Genomic DNA, 22176 nt, shown 5'->3' on the forward strand with positions numbered 1-22176 from the left:
AGTTCAGTTCTAGTTCAGTTCTAGTTCAGTTCTAGTTCAGTTCTAGTTCAGTTCTAGTTCAGTTCTAGTTCAGTTCTAGTTCAGTTCTAGTTCAGTTCTAGTTCAGTTCTAGTTCAGTTCTAGTTCAGTTCTAGTTCAGTTCTAGTTCAGTTCTAGTTCAGTTCTAGTTCAGTTCTAGTTCAGTTCTAGTTCAGTTTTAGTTCAGTTCTAGTTCAGTTCTAGTTCAGTTATAGTTAAGTTCTCGTGAACTTTACACGAAACAAATTTTGTTGTTGTGATGTTGTTGATTAACAACATTCTTATATTGACTTTAAATAATGCTTGAAATGTTTTAAGTAAAATACTTCTTAAAAATACCTGCATAATGTTTTTGAAATATCGGGGTATGGATTCTAATTTTTAAATAAGATCATAAATTGTTCAAATCTTGTAATCATATTATCGGGCTCGACATGCGTGAAACTATTAACACCAATATTCACTCTTGGATTTGAAAACTTTTTTAAATTTTATTAAATTACAACATAAATATGTTGTAATCTCTTAATGTGTAAACACCAGTCAATCATTTAATGTAATTTATACATACATATGTTAATAATTATTTATAACGTGATTATCAAACATTTAATCATTTAATTGTCACATTGTTGGCAACTGATGCGTAATTTCTTTTATGTGAAACCTGAATGATTAAAAATAAATGAACAAGTAAGCGCGAAAAGTGAAATTTATTTAATATGATTATATTTATTTGATAAAATATCAACAACAACTCGCATAGAACGAACATGATATTTTAGCGTTATATAATTTATGATGATGATAAAAAATGCATAGCGTTTACAACAAAATATATGAATTGTTGCATATGATACATTTGGCACAGTTTTTAAAACTTTTTTACTCACTTTTAAAATTTTACTTAAGTAGTATTTTTTTTTAATTAATTATTTTAAATAAATTTTTTAATTTATTTTTTATTATTTCAACTTTTTAAAAGAATTTCTTCCTTTTTTGTATTCTTAACACTTCGGCGTATAAATTTCGAATAACTTTAAATTGCAAATGTGGTAATTCTTTATATAGCAAAAATTGAGTTGCAGCTTCTTAAAAATATTTGCAAGTGAGTTTTAGAGTTTACGATGTTGATAGTACGTGTATGAGTATAATCTTATTTCTATTACTTCAATTTTATAACTTCCAACCAACCAACCAACCGACCAACCAGTGCAAAATTAAAGAGTTTCTACATGAGCATGCGCACAATTTTAGTCAAGCTCCCTCTATGACAAAAACACAAGAATAGTCGATTTTTATAGTATTAGTAGAGGAGCACGCATACAAGTAATTTAGCAAAGTTTGCGCATGCGCACCAACTATCAACTAAAACTATCCCAGCAGTTTTACAAGGAATTAAGGGATACAAACAATATTTTTCTTACCAAACTAATAATATTATTAAATTTGTGTAATCAAGAGTGTAGTGCTTTGTGTTCACTTATTATCTGATCTGCTTTTTAGGTTCGGTTTGATTAAAAGGATAATTAAAGCTGCTTTAGTGTGTGTATTATAGTATAATGTTCCTAAACTCAGTTTCCTGCGCATAGTCTCTTCAATCAGTGCTTCTCAAGGATCTTGAAAAACATCGCTTCCAAGATACGGACTTGCTCATTCTCAGAACATCTGAGTTGCATGTTTAAATAACTATGGACAAGCATAAATGGTAAGTAAAATGACTAGTTCATTATCAGAACTGCAGGGTATGTATATATGTTGTTGGTGGTAGTAAATGATGTTAAAAATCTTATTCTTCCATACAACTTTACCAATCCAAGCTAAAGTACTTGAAAACGGAAACAGTAGCAAAAGGCATATCACGAATCAAAATAACTTAAATATGTAGCATCGAAAATCCCTTTGGGGCAATTATGAGAAGTATTTACTTACGTAGAGTAAATAGTAGAAATCAGATAAAAGACTTTTGTTCTTAATTTTATTCAATTTATGTATTTAGAGTTTAATTTGAATTGAACTTATGGTATTGATACCACGAAATTAAATAGAATTTATATGATATCAGTGAAAGTTTTGTTGTTAGTAGTCGAATATAAATTAGATGATGAATATGAATATTGAGTAACTGATTAGTACAGTTTTCTAGATTGTATGTCAATGAACAATCAGTGTCCGACCTAATGCTCCTCGCTTTAAAGTAGCAGAAACCAATTTGATCTAAGATTACTTTTAGTTTACTTTGGTTAAAATTAACTTTATAATTTACACATTTCGAAACTTTTTTTCTTTGTTTAAAATGTTGCCCCTTTGCTTTATTGTTGCAACAATATAATTTTGAGTGCAATAGAGGACGTAGTACATACATATACATTTTATTAATACATCCTTTCGTGTTTGAAAATCAATTTAGGAAATGTGCGTAATAAAACGCCTTGAAAAAAACTCTATGTAGACTATGATTACGGGGCAGACACATCATTATATTCCAGGAATGAAGTATTAAAACAAACAAAAACTACCGTGAGTATAATTAATGCAAATAATATGTTTTACAACCGCAATAACGGTAAGATCATAAAAATGAAACTGATGCGGGAAGCTTGTTACTGATCTCTTGAATTAGTAAGCTAATGATACAAAAATACTATACAAGAGAAGAAAGAAAATTGTTATTTAATTTAGTTAAACTTAAGTTAAAGTTTGTTTGGTATTGAAAATGGGTAATATTTGTATACCATTCAAGTGTTTTGGGACCTATGTAAAATATTTTTTGATTTATTAAAAAAAGAACTTTTAATAAATTCTCAATTTATAGAATATTTGAGCAAAATTTTCTTAGTTTAACATTCCTTTTTAGAAAAATCCCATCAAACTCTTTACATACACGGTAAGTAGTCAAGTAATATTGGATCAAAGTGTAATTACACACATTTTGGGTGAATTACCACTTATTTTTGTTCGACGATGACCAAAAAAAACTGGTTACAAATGTGCTTACATGACTTTCCCGGATTTCAAACCAGCTTTACAGTTATTTTCTGTGTTTATTAGTCTATTTTCTTACTTAATGATCCATTAACAAGTAATTTTGTTGTACTATTTGGAATGGTTTTTACACAAAAATGTAAAAATCATAATTTTTTAAAAAATGTATAATATCGACTGTGGTTAGAACCTCTAAGTAGTTCCTTAGACATATGCTCTAGTCAATTGGCTACAAATCCTTCTGCATACCGTCTGCATTACTTAGAAGGAGTCTAGTAGTTACTTGTTAACTTTGACACATTGTTTTCGAATTTTGTTTTTTACACAACTACTTACTAATTCCTTTGCAGGCGATCGTAGTATGCACTTACCTAACTATTTGTAAGCGAGCGTGGTAAGTACTAACCTTCTATGTCATCAACGTGTGAAAATAATGACTTAAAATGCTATTGTGTAAGCAAATTTTGCATTTTAACTCCTTACTTTTCAATGTAAGTTTTTGATAGGAATCGTTCTTTGACAAAGTATTCTAATCTCTCCAATAATAATCGCCGAAATGGGTTGTTTAATTATGATCATAAAGATCATATCAACAATCATTATACGGATAACACTTATCCATCATCATATCCAACAGTAGCAAATTATACCAATAAAAGTATGTATTGTAACATGTATCTCTTACTCTATCTTTATATTTATTAGGGAGGCCCAAAAATGGAAATTTCTGATGTTTAAAATGAAAAAAAATTTTAAAATGTTTTCGAAATAAAAAAAAAATTGTCAATATTTATGAACTAGCACAAAAATTGATAATATTAAAATATCATAACAATTCTTTGCAACTTTTGAAAATGATATTTTTATACTTTGAACCCCCAACTCACCAATAATTGACAGAAAAGAAAATTTGCAAAAACATTATCTAAGAATGAATTAAACTTTAATTTTCAATGGAAACATTAGTATGTCATTTTCTCTCCATAAAAACGAGGCGAACCACCCTAATGTACATCTTTCTACAAGCAAGATCTAGTGAAAAAACGAAAAACACACCTTGATCTAATCTACTCAACTCAAAGTAATTTAATGTCTAAATGTAACGACAACATGCATTACATTTAATTGTCTTTGCTGAAAATGTTAAATGTAATTTAGAAATTGTCTTGTTTTACAAATTATAAATGACAATATAACATACAGATCAAGAGAAAAGACTAAAACACATAAAGGAAATTTAAGACAAAAAAAAAAAAAAAACTCGTGTGAATTGATAGATACACGATTCTTGATTATGTTAAATTTAACGCCATTCCTTTATCTAAAACAAGAATACTAACTTTGAACAAAAACAGTAAACGAAAAAAAAAATGTAAACAAACATTTTGTCTGTCCGTCGCTAATTTTTACGCATGCCTTTTTATACTATTTATCTCTACATTCTATCGTGGTTTACACTCAGGGAAAATAGTTTGTAACTTGTTTGAAAAAAAGGGACAACATTTCAAGTTACTAAAGCAACAAGTTCTTTCAACAAAATAAAAATAAAACAAGTTAGAGTGCTATATTCGGCTATGCCGAATCTTAAATACCCTGCACCAGCAAGCTACTTTTTATTGAAACCCATTTAACTAATCTAATTTTTAGATAATTTGGCAAAATTTTTGTTTCCGTATTGAGGGTACTAACATTTATGCATATGTCAAACTAATTTTAATTAGGTCGAGGAATCTGTATTAATATACAGTCAGTTTGAAAACATTTTAATATAATGATTAATCTGTACACAGAACATACTGATTTTGAATTTTATCCGGATATAATCATTTAATTACGAATTAAGTGGTATTAAGTGATTTTCAGAAGTATACCTTATATGGGAGCTAAGACAACCTATGGACCGATCCGGAAGAAAATATCCGTAGAATGATTTATATATACAAAATACCCATTTATGTCGAATTTTATCTCGATAACTTTGATTGTTAATGTGCATTTGAGTAATTTTCGGAAATGGTCCTTATATGGGAGTTGTGACCAATTATCAACCGATAAGGAAAAAATTTCGTATAATGATTTATATGCCAAAAAAAAGTGGACCCTCTATAGGAGCCTATATGGTAGCTATGACCAATAATGGACCGATCCGTAAAAAATTTTGTGAAATGATTTGAATGTACACAAAATATATTTTTGTTGAAGTTTATCCCAATAACTTTAGAATTCAATGACATATATGAGTTTAAGTGATTTTCGGAAGTGGACCTTATATGGGAGCTATGACCAATTATAGGCCTATCCGAAAAAAATTTAGTAGAGTAATTCATATTTAGACAAAATATATTTATGTCGAATTTTATCACGTTAGCTTTATTTGACAATGAAATATGTGTTTTTAAGTGATTTTCGGAAGTGGGCCTTATATGGGAGCTATGATCAATAATGGACCGATCCGTAAACAAATTTGTAGAATGATTTGTATGTATACAAAACATATTTGTGTCGAATTTTATTCCGATAGCTTTATAATTCAATGAAATATATGCGTTTAAGTTATTTTCGGAAGGGGACTTTATATGGGAGCTATGACCAATTACGGACCTATCCCGAAAAAAATTCGTAGAGTGATTTATATTTAGACTAAACATATTTGTGTCGAATTTTATTAATATAGCTTTATTTGACAATTAAATATGAGCTTTTAAATGATTTTCGGAAGTGGGCCTTATATGGGAGCTATGACCAATAATGGACCGATCCGTAAAAAATTTGGTAGAATGATTTGCATGTACACAAAACATATTTAATTCGAATTTTATCCCAATAGCTTTATTCATCAATTAAATATGTGCGTTTAGGTGATTTTAGGAAGTGGACCTTATATGGGAGCTATGGTCAATTGTGGACCGACTGAGATTTACGTTGACAGTATGATTTCTGTTCATATTATATTTGCATGTACAAAATTTTGTGTTGATACCGATATATTTGAGGGAGTTATTAACGATAAACTAATTTCAGGGAGTATATACCTTTGAATGGGGGCTATGGGAAATATTGGATCGATTCTAAAGATTTATCAACAAAATTAATCACTGCGATGAAAAAATAATGTGTGACAAAATTCATTGAAATATCTTTGGTAGTTTCTGAGAAAACTTCAAAAGAATTATGGAAAAAACGTAATTTTTTTCGAGGTAGTCCGAAATTTTTACTCATAACTTTTTACGTTGTAAACCGATTTAGCTGATTTTCAATACCAAACTGTTTAGGATAATAATAAATATTTGGGGTGAATTTGGTTGATTGCTTAGTTTTAACGTGAGCGTGTTTTACACAGACAGACAGACGGACATAGCTAAATCGACTCAGAATTTCATAAGGACCCAGAATATATATACTTTGTTGGGTCTTAGATGAATATTTCTTGGTGTTACACACGGAACGACAAACTTATATATACCCTCTATCACCACTGATGGTGGTGGAGGGTATAATTAACGACATTATAAAAATAATCGTTCCTAAAAGCCCAATCAGACTAACTTTTTTTATTGGGTGTTGATGTTAGTAAAATATTTAGTTTTTCCTCTTGACTTGATCAGTTTAAACTGCATTTTGGTTATATGCATTATACAAAAGCACGCGTGTATGCCCATAATGCTATTGGCAAATTCTCTCGTTTTTTAATCTAATTAGCCTTGGTATGTCCTTGTGCACGTGATATGTAAACTTGTATTGTATTGGACATATGGGAGTCTTACCATGGCTAAATTACTCTACAGTTACCGATCTAAAAATAAACATTTTTACACATTCCCTTAGTTACATACATACAAAGAATTTGGGAATGCTGTTTTGTTTACATTTTTACGGATAAATGATCGTATTGCCAAGAATGTTTAGTTTGTTTTTTTCTTGTAACAGAATGTGTTTGTTAGTTGTTCTAAAGTATTCTGAAGAATGTGTAAACATGTTTGAAAAGTTAATAAACTTTGTTTAAGATCGTCCATTGACTAAATAGTTTATAAAAATAAGAAAATATCGTTAGTATTTATTGATAATATTATTAATAAACTAACAAATTTAATAAATTTTTGGAAAAATTTTTGTTTATAATGTAAAATATAAAAATATAATTTGCAAATCGGAGGAAACTGTTTATGTATTTAAACAAACTAATATAAAAGAAGATTTATAACCAATCGAAATATTATTCATAGATCCATAATATAATATGCATATATTCTGGGTCATTGTAATACAGTACAAGATCACTTTAATTAATATAAATAAAGTTTAATAAAAAAACTTACCAAAATACAAATAATTCTGCAAATAAATAAATAAAAATTACAAATTAATAAAAAAATCATAATACAAAAAATGTATTAATTTATTCATATAAACGCCACCCAAAATATGGGTCAAAATAGACACGATCTAAAGCTTAAACATCAATATTTATACACTACTCATCCAAATTGTTATAAATGAATAATCAAGAAATGCTTTGCCATTATAATTATCTACATACATATATGATAAATGATATGGATGATTATTTTTAAACAATGTTTAGTTTGTAGTGACGTTTGTTTATATTTCTAAATGAGTTAAATTCTAATTTTATTACTTAAACATATCGAATGATAAGAATGGTAAAGTGTTTAATTTCAATTTTGAAATTAAAATTTATTATGAAAAAAAAATTCTTTATAAATGTTGCTAGCAACATGTTGTTACTTTCGAACATGTTGCTAAACTGAAAAGACCTTTTAGGTGATGTGCCAGCAACAAGACGAGGTGGCCGAGTGGTTAAGGCGTTGGACTGCTAATCCAATGTGCTCTGCACGCGTGGGTTCGAATCCCATCCTCGTCGAGAACGTTTTTATTTAATTTTTGAATAATTTTCGGTATAAAAAGATGTTTATAAAAAGTACATACATATGTATGAGATTATTAACTAACATCAGGGTGATTTTCGGAAGAGGGCTTTTCATGAAGTTTTTGGTTAGTTAAAAACACATCTTTTTAGTTGAATTTTTCTTAATACTCTCGTTAAAAACTTGTTTATTTTAAATGTCTTCAACAGATAAACCAAAAAAGTGTTTTATGCTCACTAAATATGCTGTAAAATACGAAAAATATTTTCTTAAAATTTATTAATTGTGTTGTAAATATAAAACTGTTAATACGTTTCTATGTTCAATATTGCTAAAAGTACTTTTTGAAGAAAGAAAAAGTACCAAAAATCCTTTCCTACAGATTTTCACTTAATTTTATGTTTCTAGGTTCAATATTATAGAAAATTTAAAAAGTACTTTTTTAAAAAGGACGAAAAAGTACCAAAAACATCCCTTGGTACCAGAGTTACAAATAACACACCATTAGCATATTTAATTATTCAAATAATTTTTAATTTATTATTTTTTCCCATTCCTGATTAATTTCCTACTCACAATTTTCCATCTCTGATTTTGGCAATTACAAAAGAATAAAAAAACTCCTTTTTTATGAAATTTTCAGATTTTGCGATTTTACGAATTGCACAAGTAATTTTTAATCAAATAAAAATATGTATCTATCATATTTTACAAAAACGCCCCTGTTTTTGTTCACTCAACAGTTCAGTATAAAATTCACATAAAAAGCTTTTTTGTCGATAATACAGTTTAAATGTTCTTACCGACATATTGATATTAATATTCATACACCAAGGTCGCCACAGACGAGGTGGCCGAGTGGTTAAGGCGTTGGACTGCTAATCCAATGTGCTCTGCACGCGTGGGTTCGAATCCCATCCTCGTCGAATGGTTATTTTTATTCGAAATTTCTATATTTTTCAATAAATATAAAATTTTTTAATAAATTTGTATTTGTAATTTAAAATTATGTTTTTAATAAAAAATTCTCGACGAGGATGGGATTCGAACCCACGCGTGCAGAGCACATTGGATTAGCAGTCCAACGCCTTAACCACTCGGCCACCTCGTCATATGCTGTGACGTGGCTCAAGTTTTCATTTCTCATTTAAAGCTTTATTAAGTTTTGCACTATTGTTCTCTTTTTGCAACAATAATTGGCAAATAGGTACAGTACTTATTGAAAAATAATTTGTTTAATAAAGTAATAGGTACATAATTAATTGAACAATGTGAAAGAACATCATTCCCAGGTCATGTGGATTAAATAATTAAAAAAAGGCCCGAATTTAACTAGATGTCTGTCAGGAGATTGCTGCCTTTTACATTGATCTTATGATTTATGATATTATATCCTAAATAATTCAGAAATAAACATTGTGATACAAAATATATAATCCCAAAAAAGAACATTTTATAAATTCAGAACTCTCTATCACTTACAAAATTGCATTAAACTCTATTAATTTGGATAATTTTCTGTAGAAAAACAAGTTTTTTCTTATTAATAATCTTCTTATTATTTAAAGTCGGACTAATAGTTTTCGAGATATAGCTCAATAACCATATAACGTTGATATTAGACCAAACATTGTACAGGAGAATTCACAAATAATTCTATAGGTGATTTAAGTACCCATTAATACCATTTTAAAAGCTTCAATTTATTCTTCTAAATCGCCTATTGAAGTACTAAATCTACTTACTATAGTCTAGTCTATAGTCTAGTCTATAGTCTAGTCTATAGTCTAGTCTATAGTCTAGTCTATAGTCTAGTCTATAGTCTAGTCTATAGTCTAGTCTATAGTCTATAGTCTAGTCTATAGCATATACCGGCGGATAGAGAGGCAGATAAAAAAACCACCACTACACACAAACTATTGGCATTTTTTCAATGAAATTGCACTGAAAAAAATATTTGGTTATTTTTAATTTTGAAGATTAAATTGCATTACTGTAAAATGCGAATATTTATAAACAAAATGTAATCAATGTACTTAAGAATGATAATTTCTTCACATAGAAACAACATTTCTACTTAAAATGTACAAAAAAAGTATGAAACAAGATGAACTTATTTACTTTCATTGTTATGCATTCTAGAAAATTATTTAGGGTGTACGTTGTTTTTGTAAATTATGCTCTTGCTTTTGCAAGTTGTTTTTGTTTTTTCAAGTTGTGTTTGCAATTTCTTTAACAAAGCGACATCAACCTGCTTTGTTGAATGCTGCCAAGCAACTAAATAAAATATTTGTATTTTTGATGCTCTTGTTTAGAGGTTCGTATGCGATCGTGTTGTGTACATGTAATTTGCCGAAAATCTTCGTTGTCAGAACAATACTAGCGCCGACGTCTGGTCTATAGTCTAGTCTATAGTCTATAGTCTAGTCTATAGTCTAGTCTATAGTCTATAGTCTAGTCTATAGTCTAGTCTATAGTCTAGTCTATAGTCTATAGTCTAGTCTATAGTCTAGTCTATAGTCTAGTCTATAGTCTATAGTCTAGTCTATAGTCTAGTCTATAGTCTAGTCTATAGTCTAGTCTATAGTCTAGTCTATAGTCTAGTCTATAGTCTAGTCTATAGTCTAGTCTATAGTCTAGTCTATAGTCTAGTCTATAGTCTAGTCTATAGTCTATAGTCTAGTCTATAGTCTAGTCTATAGTCTAGTCTATAGTCTAGTCTATAGTCTAGTCTATAGTCTAGTCTATAGTCTAGTCTATAGTCTAGTCTATAGTCTAGTCTATAGTCTAGTCTATAGTCTAGTCTATAGTCTAGTCTATAGTCTAGTCTATAGTCTAGTCTATAGTCTAGTCTATAGTCTAGTCTATAGTCTAGTCTATAGTCTAGTCTATAGTCTAGTCTATAGTCTAGTCTAAAGTCTAGTCTATAGTCTAGTCTATAGTCTAGTCTATAGTCTAGTCTATAGTCTAGTCTATAGTCTAGTCTATAGTCTAGTCTATAGTCTAGTCTATAGTCTAGTCTATAGTCAAGTCTATAGTCTAGTCCATAGTCTAGTCTATAGTCTAGTCTATAGTCTAGTCTATAGTCTAGTATAGTCTAGTCTATAGTCTAGTCTATAGTCTAGTCTATAGTCTAGTCTATAGTCTAGTCTATAGTCTAGTCTAGTCTAGTCTATAGTCTAGTCTATAGTCTAGTCTATAGTCTAGTCTATAGTCTAGTCTATAGTCTAGTCTATAGTCTAGTCTAGTCTATCTATAGTCTAGTCTATAGTCTAGTCTATAGTCTAGTCTATAGTCTAGTCTATAGTCTAGTCTATAGTCTAGTCTATAGTCTAGTCTAGTCTAGTCTATAGTCTAGTCTATAGTCTAGTCTATAGTCTAGTCTATAGTCTAGTCTATAGTCTAGTCTATAGTCTAGTCTATAGTCTAGTCTATAGTCTAGTCTATAGTCTAGTCTATAGTCTAGTCTATAGTCTAGTCTATAGTCTAGTCTATAGTCTAGTCTAAGTCTAGTCTATAGTCTAGTCTATAGTCTAGTCTATAGTCTAGTCTATAGTCTAGTCTATAGTCTAGTCTATCGTCTAGTCTATAGTCTATAGTCTAGTCTATAGTCTAGTCTATAGTCTAGTCTATAGTCTAGTCTATAGTCTAGTCTATAAGTCTAGTCTATAGTCTAGTCTATAGTCTAGTCTATAGTCTAGTCTATAGTCTAGTCTATAGTCTAGTCTATAGTCTAGTCTATAGTCTAGTCTATAGTCTAGTCTATAGTCTAGTCTATAGTCTAGTCTATAGTCTAGTCTATAGTCTAGTCTATAGTCTAGTCTATAGTCTAGTCTATAGTCTAAGTCTATAGTCTAGTCTATAGTCTAGTCTATAGTCTAGTCTATAGTCTAGTCTATAGTCTAGTCTATAGTCTAGTCTATAGTCTAGTCTAGTCTAGTCTAGTCTAGTCTATAGTCTAGTCTAGTCTATAATTGTAGTCTATAGTCCACTAAATTGCAAGAGGATTGATCCATAATATGGAAAAACTAAATTCCGAATAGTGCCATAAACTTGAGAGTTTTAAATGTTCAACATTATTTTTTCTTAGTATGGAAAATTTGACAGTTCAGTTATTATAAAATGTAATAAAAGGGGTTTTAAATTATTGTAACAAAAAAGCTCCTCGACGAGGATGGGATTCGAACCCACGCGTGCAGAGCACATTGGATTAGCAGTCCAACGCCTTAACCACTCGGCCACCTCGTCTATATTAAGTCAGACAACAAATAACTGTTTTGTTATAAAGCAAATTATACAATTATCACAACGTAACCATTATTTTAATGGTAAAACAGTTCAAAAGCTACTTTATGATAATATAGTGAAAATAGTGGTGGAAATGTGAAGTTTTTTTAGATATGATGTTGCCAGGGTAAATTTTATACAATTTATTCAAGTAACGGAATATCCATTTTCAAATATATTTTAAATTCTTAAATATATAAATCGTTTAATTTACAAAATAATAAAATACAAAATAAAATTATATTATTATGAGTTCTGTTTGGTTATGATCTGTTATACTGAAAATGCAATCTGAAATCGAATAACACGTCATCTTAAAGGAATATATTTCGTATTTTGGAAATTAGTAGTAAACTTTTCTTACTTGTAAACTTAAAACTCATAGCAGGTAGATAAATTTACAATATTCTCCATTTTAATATATTTCGTTGCCGTCTATAAAAATACGTTTAAAGCAAAATAACCACAAACAATTGAAAAAATAAATAAAATTTTATAATTTGCCTTTTTACTAGATATTTTGTTTTTACTTATAACTTCTTATAAACACAATAGTCTAATTAATTTTTGTAGTCATGTGGAAGATAATGATAATTGCTACAAATTTTAAAATTTTTTCAAATACACATAATTGTTTGTCTGTTTGTTAATGTAACGAAACAATGAAGAAAATACTCTAAAAAATATTTGCAATGATAGAAAAAGTTTAAAAGAAATTTCTCCACTTAGAAAAATTATTTTTAATCATGTATGTTTTGGGGTTTCATTAATGACTTTATTCACACTTAGTTGATTTAAAGCCACAAATTGTGATTTAGAACAAACTGTTTTGTTTGAATTTATTTATAATATTTTTTGTTTTATTTGCAAATGTTCTTTTTGAAGGATTTGCAAAAAAAAAAATATAAAAATAAATTTAAAAATATGAGAAATAAATAATTGTCATAACCAGCTGTGCAAATTGCTAACGATCTGCAAATATTAATTATGTGTTGGAATCTCTTGTTGTGCTTTATAGCATTGAAATGTTTTTTATTTTATGTATTTAATAAAAAGAAAACATTTTTTTGTTAAATTTATTTTATAAGAACATTTGTTACCACCCATTTAAACTGATTTGTGTGAAAATATTTTATGATTTGTGAAGAGAAAATAGAAAAAATGTTAAAATTGTTGGCGCCTGTGGTAAAACAAATGTTGTTAAAATTAAATATGTTAATGGAGTTAATCGTATTCACCTTTGAAAAAAATAATTCTAATATATTGAAGTATTCTTGTTAGTTTCGGTTCAAAAGTTATTCAATCTCCCTGTGCTCTTCAGTTTTACTACTAATTATGTCATTTACAGTTTGTAAACATATTTACCGTAGGTTTTACAAGAAAGTGTGAACAATATCCGTCAATGAATAGATGCCTCATAAATGCATGGTAATGACTTGTAGTTAACAACTTACTTTGACTACTTCATACCATCAGCATTACTTTTAAGTAGTCTAGTAATGACTGGTATATAACACAATGAGATAAACTTAAATAGAAATACCTGGGAAGTGATACTACACCACTTCAGTGGGGAGGGTATATTGGGTTTGTGCTGATGTTTGTGACGCACAATATAATTGGACTTACACCCACCTTAAAGACATTGGTATAGTCTTAGAATCATTTTCAGAGCTATGTCCGTCCGTGTAAACCTTGTAATCAAACTAAAGGTCGCAATTTTGAAGATAATTCAATGAAATTTGGTACATTATCTTCTATTGTCCCAGGGCTAAGCCTATTGAAAATGGTTAAAATCGGTCCATTATTTCACCTAGCTCTTCCATACAACTGAACCTCCCGAATAGGGATTTCGAGCTCATAATTATGTTTAATATACACGAATCTAGAAAAATGCGAAACAACTAAGTTTTATATTTGTCTTGACGACCCTTGCCGACTTTTGTTTAAGAGGATTTTATGAGGATAGGTCCACATTTTCCCAGCTCAGGTATAAAGCATATTTAAAAAAATTAGTTTTTAACCAATAAATTGCTTAAATATATCGGAGGCGTGTATAATTTAACCTAAATGCTTTAATATGAAAAATAAATCACTTTTTATTCTCTTAACTAGTGTATGGTATTATATGGTCGGCCACGCACGATTACAATTTCTGACTTGTTTTCTAATAGGTATTATCGATATCGGAAGAATCTTTCAAAAATACCCAGCAAAAAATCTTAAACTTTTCGGTAATGAGTAATCTAGATAATGTAGTTATTTAATACATTACCTGGTAATGAGTAATCGTTATCAATAAAATTTTTTTAATGGAATTTGTAGCCAGTTTGTGGTTCGAATCATAGTTGATATCAGTATTTTTTAAAAAGTCGATTTATACTTTTATGCAAAAACTATTCCAAAAAGTACTATAAAATTACTTGTTAATGCAGCTATAAGTAAGCGGAAAGACTAATAAGCCCGGGAAAGTCGGGTAAGTACATTGGTAACTAGTTATTTTTTGAACCTATTACTCACCCCAGAAGTAAGTACCTCCTCATTGCTCCAATATTACTTACCTGCTTACCGGATAAGTAAAGTTTTTCCTGGGTATGACTTTCCAGGTATTTATGTTTGTCGCATAGTGTAATATACTAACATTAGTTGACGCACAATAAAATAACTCAACAGTTATGTTGTAAGACGGCAGTGGACTAACAAACATGAGATCTCAAAATCGTATCCTTACTCAACTGCTTATTGGTAATCGAACGTTGTAATGACTTATCTAACTACATATTTGTAAGCGATCCATATTACTGACGGATATAAGAAATATTTGAAAATATCAATTCTATAAATAAATTATTTTAAAACAAAAATTTTTTCTTTTGACACATACTGTAAATACAAAAACATTGTTATCTACAACCAATTAATTTTAGCACATTATAACTTTCTAGATTTTGACCTTGGCTAATATTAATATCTATATTTCTTAAACTCAAACAAGTAGGCAACAACAATAGGAAAAGAAAATAGTTTAAAAGGAGAATAATGAAAAACATTTTTTTATTATTATTCTCAATGTTTTTTATCATACACCCATACCGATCATCAAATGATTTTTATTACAATTTATTACCTCATACCAATAATACTAATCGCAATCACACTCGAACAAGACAATACAACGATAAAAAGAAAGACAAGTACATTTTAATACATCAAGATAAATATAGATAATAGTGCTGGTGGCTCAGGCAGTGTTGGTCAAGACCTGGTCAATAACCCTAAAAAAAATTACTGCTGAGATTTCTAAAATGCCTACAAGACGTATTAAAGAAAAATAAATAAGACAGGAAAATAATTAAACAAAACAAACGAACGAACAATTCCAATGATCAAATGGATGGAGAAGAAGTGTAAAAAATAGACTAATGCTGTCACTTATAATGACAAAAAAACTATAATAATAATAAACACAGAAAAGCTATTTTAAATGGTTTTAAAATAAATTTTTATGAGTTTTTAAACGACCTTAACATTGATTTCTGTGGGCACTTTTTTCTCTTCTATGATCTTCTGGTGATCAAAACAAAACTTAAAGCAAAAACAATAAAGAGGCGTTTAGGTGGAAGAAAAAAAGTCTATATAAATAATTATTGACTTGGATAAGAAAAGAGTAGCTTTTTTCCTAAGAATTAAATGAAAATAAAATTCAATTGAATGCCTTAGTAGTAGATTAAATGATATTAATCTTTTGAAAATTGTGGTACATCAGTAAAAATTCTAAAGTGGTTTTTATGTTTAAATCTAAGTCATTTGAATATTAATGCTTTTCCCAAAAGATATAACTTTGTAGCCAAGAGTTAAAATAAAACTTTCGTAGAAATTTTTAAAGACTGGCAGTTTGTCACATAATCAGATTAATACTGTTTTTTATTACGCACACTTTATAGAATCTTTGATAAGAAAAGGTTCTCTATTTTTTAATTTAAATATTTTAATATAAGTTTTTCTCCTGAATGAATTTATTTTTATAAATAAGTATTTATTATTTAAGGTTACTCGAAGTATTATATAGTCTATCTATAGATGAGATTAGAGTTTTGATTTTTTATGTTTAAAATTTTAATATTTGCCATAAATTTAAATCGTTAAATATTTAAATATATGTATATCCGTTCCTGTAGTTCCTTAAATATGCGCACAATGGAAAAAAGTCATTAAAACCTATAATTACTTTAATTTTTACTTTACTTTTTAGTTTTTAAAGGGAACCAAGCCGGGCAGGCATGCAGCTTATCTCATCAGTCCATTTTCATTAAAAATCGGTTCTTGTAAATGTAATCTAAAATCGATTGCAGTTTTTTTAATGGACTTGAGAAACTAGTTAAATCTGAGATCAAATAGATTTTATATTAAAGTCCTCTTAATATGACTTTAATTGAAAAATATTAATAATTTCCTGCAATAACGAAAATTCCGGGCAAAGCCGGGTACAACTACTACAATATTCAATCGATTAATTGCACAATTAATTGCTTGAATAGAAAAGGATGTACTCGGAGCTACTTCAGCCTTTAAATGTATGTAAGAGTTCCGACTCTGAAGATAGATAGATAGATAGATAGATAGATAGATAGATAGATAGATAGATAGATAGATAGATAGATAGATAGATAGATAGATAGATAGATAGATAGATAGATAGATAGATAGATAGATAGATAGATAGATAGATAGATAGATCGATGATATATCTCGCTCGCTCGCTCGATCGCTGCTCGCTCGCTCGCTCGCTAGCTCGCTCGCTGCTCGCTCGCTGCTCTCTCGCTCGCTCGCTCGCTCGCTCTCTCGCTCGCTCGCTCGCTCTATCGCTCGCTCGCTCGCTCGCTCGCTCGCTCGCTCGCTCGCTGCTCGCTCGCTCGCTCGCTCGCTCGCTCGCTCCTCGCTCGCTCGCTCGCTCTCTCGCTGCTCGCTCGCTCGCTCGCTCGCTCGCTCGCTCGCTCGCTCGCTCTCTCGCTCCTCGCTGCTCGCTCGCTCTCCTCGCTCGCTCGCTCTCGCTCGCTCGCTCGCTCGCTCGCTCGCTCGCTCGCCGCTCGCTCGCTCGCTCGCTCGCTCGCTCGCTCTCTCGCTCGCTCGCTCGCTCGCTCGCTCGCTCGCTCGCTCGCTCGCTCGCTCGCCTGCTCGCTTCGATCGCTCGCTGTCGCTCGATCGCTCGCGCGCTCGATCGATAGCTCTTCGCTCGTCGCATCGCTCGATAGCTCGCTCTCTCGATCGCTTCCTCGCTCCTCGCTCGCTCAGTCGCTCGCTCGATCGCTCCCCCTCGCTGCTAGCTGCTGCTCGCCGCTCCGATCGCTCGATCTGCTGATCGTCTGATCGATCGCTCGATAGCCGATGTAGATCGCTCGCTGATTATTCGATAGTACTAGATAGATAGATGCTCGCTGATAATATACTCCATTTACTATGCTCCATAATCTGGTGGACTTCTTTGGACAGAAAGTTGAATATCAAATTATTACAGGGAGTTCAGTACATGATGCTGGTGCCATGAGTACTACGTCAACCAAGGATCTGCTAGATATTCCACCCATCGAAATATATCAAAGGCGTTTATAGGAAAAGTCATCAATGTATTCTGGAATAAATCGATTTAAACAAAAATTTAATGCCCTAACAAATAGTAGAAAATAAATTTCTTAATTTTAGAGATGATATGAATGAACTTTTCTACCAAATTCACATTAAATAACAAATATTCTTAATTATCAATACCAGTAGCAGGTTAAACATTAGTTTAAAATAAAATATCATGGCATAACATAATTTGTCAAATAATTGCTTATGTATGTACGTCTTTAAAACAGTGAGTGGTTGAACAAAAATTTTGTTGTCATAATATGATGACTACAAAAGCCATGGGAACTTGGCACCATGGGTGGTGTTAAAGAGTTAAAGTATCTGAATTATTAAAATACTTATATAGACTTTTAAGTTGATGTGAAATACATTAGTCAACAATGAATTGTTTTAAATTTAGATTTTGTGATTTTCGTGTCCAATTAATAATAATAAAATACAAATTTTCTTGTTACATTAAGTGATCTTTCCCGGCTGGCTACAAAACTGATCTAAAAATATATTCATATATATATTTTTTTTTCTCTTCATTATTCTCTTTAGTTTTGTGTTACATAATAACTTCCGTAAAGTGTTGCAAAAATCTACAATTAGGGTTCTGTATGAGAGTGAGTATGTAATTAAAGACACATCAAAAAATTGTGTGCATGCATTTGCTAAACAGTCCCCATGTGGCAATACATTGATAGTGGCAAGTAGCTGCCAAATGCTGAAAAATTCCATTCAGTTGTTGCTACAGGTGAATGGAGGAACTTTACAATTTAATTGAAGAGAAATAATGTTTATGTCATTTCATTAACAAGAATCTTGTTTATTTAATGATTTCTATTTTTATTTTTATTTTGAATCGTACTTTTGCTGCTAAATAAAATGTTAATTATGGTAATTTGCAACTTCAAATGAATGAGAAATATAAAAGTCTTTAAGAAAAAAAAAAAAAAAAAAACGAATCAAAGTTGATGTGACAAGACAAGTTTAAAGGATTTTAGGTTTAAGTAAGATATTAAATATACTTTCATGTTGAAATTGTTTTTTATCGTATAAATATATTACTTTTAAAATATTCATCTTAAATATTAAAAAAAAAAAAGATTTATGATTTCATATAATGATTATAGGAATATTAATATTTGAACATTTTAAAGCAGTTTTTAATTACATGTATACACTATATTGGAAAGTACGTTCACACTTATCAAATATCAACATTTTGACTATTGATTTCGACATTAACTTCAAAATTTTGCAGATAATTCAATAAAGGACTAGCCCTATTAAAATCGGATCATTATTTCACAACCTAATAGAGCATTAATGCTCATAATTATGTTAAATATATACATATGTAGGAAAGTATAATCGGACATGACCGACCATATGATATCCTACACCATGAGTATATTTTAAAAATTATTTATTTTTCATGAAGCAACTTTAGTATTGAATTTTACCTTAATTGATTTATTGGGAGTTGTTTATATAAAAGTAAGTTATGCTAAATTTAATTGCTATACTAATGGTCGTAAGTCAATTTTGGACGTTTAAGGCATTTTATAAAGGGGGGGCAAGGGTCAAATATGAGCCGATCATTACAGAAATCAACAGTGTAAGCACAAGAGAGCTTATATAAAACTTAGTTGTACCGATTTTTAGAGAGATGCTAGTATATTTGACGTAGTTATGGCATAAAAAGCCCAAATCGGGAGATCCAGTTGTCTGGGCGCTATTTGAAATAATGGACCGCTTTCAACCATTTTCGGACCCTGTGCCGAAAAACACTCTTTTTATCAAAATATCTTGAAAATTGTAGCCTGTACATTGCGCACATGGTTTACATGGACAGCCAGCCAGCCGGACGGATGGAAATGTCTTAATCGACGCAGAAAGTGATTCTGAGTCGATAGGTATACTTCAGGTGAGCGTGGGATCAATATTTTCCCACTATAGTGGTGAACGATATAAAAATCTAGTTCATAAAATAACTTCAACCATAAACACAGTGTCCGAAAATGGTTGAAATCGGTCCATTATTTCAACTAGCGCCCATACAACTGGAGCTCCCGATTTGGGCTTTTTTGCCATAACTACGTCAAATATACTAGTATCTCTCCAAAAATCGGCACAACTAAGTTTTATATAAGCACAAGAGACACTGTTGATTTTTGTAATGATCGGCTCATATTTGACCCTTGCCCCCATACAAACCCCCCTTTATAAAATGCCTTAACGTCCAAAATTGACTTACGACATTAGTATAGCAATTAAATTTAGCATAACTTACTTTTATATAAAAATATATCCCTCCTCCAAATTTTATGAGGATTGGTCCATGTTTGACCCCAACTCCCACATAAAGCCAATTTTAGAAAATTAGTTTTTCATCAATAAATTTCTTAAATATATCGGAATTAAGGTAAAATTCAATACTAAAGTTGCTTCATGAAAAATTAATAATTTTTAAAATATACTCATGGTGTAGGATATCATATGGTCGGTCATGTCCGACTATACTTTCCTACATATGTATATATTTAACATAATTATTAGCATTAATGCTCGATTAGGTTGTAAAATAATGAACCGATTTTAATAGGGCTAGTCCTTCATTGAATTATCTGCAAAATTTTTAAGTTAATGTCGAAATCAATAGAATTTCGGTATAAATAAATTCATAAATTTTTTTGAGGATCGGTCCATTTGACCATTTTTATCAATGAAGAAGAAACACGTGTTTGACAAAAATGACTAACTTTGACCCACTCTAGTGTCTTTGACCGATCTTGTGGAAAATTTGTGACTAAACAAACCTGTGGCACTAGTAAAGGGGCGGATAACAGGTCCCATTTATGACTATACCCCAAATACGATTTATGCTATCTAATTACGATTAAATCTCACATTTAAGTTAATACAAATATATATAATGTAATGCAATGTTTTTTTTAAATACTTTTCAGATAAGTGTTTTTTGACATTAAATGATCGGAGAAATTTGTTATAACTTTTACAATTTTTTATTCTATGACTTTTTTATTTCCATATTCGGAATCAGCGCACCAAATAACACTGTCTGTGTTATTAATATCGTAACGAAATTACGTAAACAAGTTTTGTAGAAATTTAAACCTTTCAAAACTATCGGACAATAATTGACGCTAATATCCCCTACATACTCTCCTAGGTAGGGTTCTATAGTTGAAACGAAAAGTCGACTTTTCGACTTTTTGCATTTAGTTAAAAGTCGACTTTTCGACTTTTTCCATTTTATGAAAAGTCAATTTTTCGACTTTTTGAACTTTTTCATTTATTTAAAAGTCGACTTTTAGACTTTTCGACTTTTAGTATTTTATAAATGGTCGACTTTTCGACTTTTTCCGACTTTTCGACTTTTTTCGAATTTTCGACTTTTTTCGACTTTTCGACTTTTCGACTTTCCGACTTTTCGACTTTTTGATTTTTTACCACTTTTTGACTATTTTCGATTTATTTCGACTTTTTTCGACTTTTTTCGACTATTTTCGACTATTTTTTTACTTTTTTCGAGTTTTTCCGACTATTTTAGAGTTTTTGACCTCTTTTCCACTTTTTTAAAATTTTCGACTCTTTTCGACTTTTCGACTTTTTTCGACTTTTCGACTTTTTCCGACTTTTCGACTTTTTCCGACTTTTCGACTTTCTTCGACTTTTTTCGACTTATCGACTTTTTTCGACTTTTCAACTTTTTTCGACTTTTTTCGACTTTCCGATTTTTTGACTTTTCGACTTTTATTTACAAAGTCGAGTTATCGACTTTTTTGGAACAAAATAGTCGACTTCGACTTTTCGACTTTTTTCGACAAAAAGTCGATTGTTCGATTATTCGAAAGTCGATTTATAGAACCCTACTCCTAGGAGTCTTTTAGAACATCAGTTTATTGTTAATTAATAATTACAATATATGTATATGGTATTATTAAGCTACAATGTGGTCAAGCAAGCGATTATATTTATAGTTGTAAATGTAACAATTATCTTGGGGGCGTTGGATATAATTTGTAAATTCTTATTTGACTTACAATCGAATTATTCAACCCAATCGCCAATCAACATTTCACATGAAATATTTTCCCTTTTCGCTTTTTTCGTTCACTAACTTTTTTGTCGTGAAAAAAAATTCCCCTGTTTTAAAATTTGTTGATGGAATTTTGTAAACATTGAACAGCTGTTGCCTACAAAATCAACTATTGTGAATGAATTGTTCCCAATAAGTTCACGATAGCAATTTTCCCTTCGAGAGGAATGAAAATTTCAAGGGAACAAACTTTGTCTTTGTTCTAATATCTCCTCTATTAAAAATAGCAAAATATCTGTTCAGTAATATAAAAGTTAT

General features: G+C 30.3%; 4 non-coding genes across 4 annotated transcripts; 2 read left to right on the forward strand and 2 right to left on the reverse strand.

Moving 5' to 3' along the window:
• Positions 1 to 7803: 7803 nt before the first annotated feature.
• Trnas-gcu lies at positions 7804 to 7885 on the forward strand. Its single transcript has one exon. It is a non-coding gene; the product is annotated as a tRNA-Ser (tRNA).
• An 848-nt stretch (positions 7886 to 8733) lies between these two features.
• Positions 8734 to 8815, forward strand: Trnas-gcu. Its single transcript has one exon. It is a non-coding gene; the product is annotated as a tRNA-Ser (tRNA).
• A 103-nt stretch (positions 8816 to 8918) lies between these two features.
• On the reverse strand, positions 8919 to 9000 carry Trnas-gcu. The gene has a single exon. It is a non-coding gene; the product is annotated as a tRNA-Ser (tRNA).
• A 3055-nt stretch (positions 9001 to 12055) lies between these two features.
• On the reverse strand, positions 12056 to 12137 carry Trnas-gcu. Its single transcript has one exon. It is a non-coding gene; the product is annotated as a tRNA-Ser (tRNA).
• Between the last annotated feature and the right edge of the window lie 10039 nt (positions 12138 to 22176).

Source organism: Lucilia sericata, unplaced genomic scaffold, assembly GCF_015586225.1.
Source record: "Lucilia sericata isolate MDLA Ls3-8-SP2 unplaced genomic scaffold, ASM1558622v1 Contig000029F_arrow, whole genome shotgun sequence".
In the NCBI taxonomy this organism is placed as follows: domain Eukaryota; kingdom Metazoa; phylum Arthropoda; class Insecta; order Diptera; family Calliphoridae; genus Lucilia; species Lucilia sericata.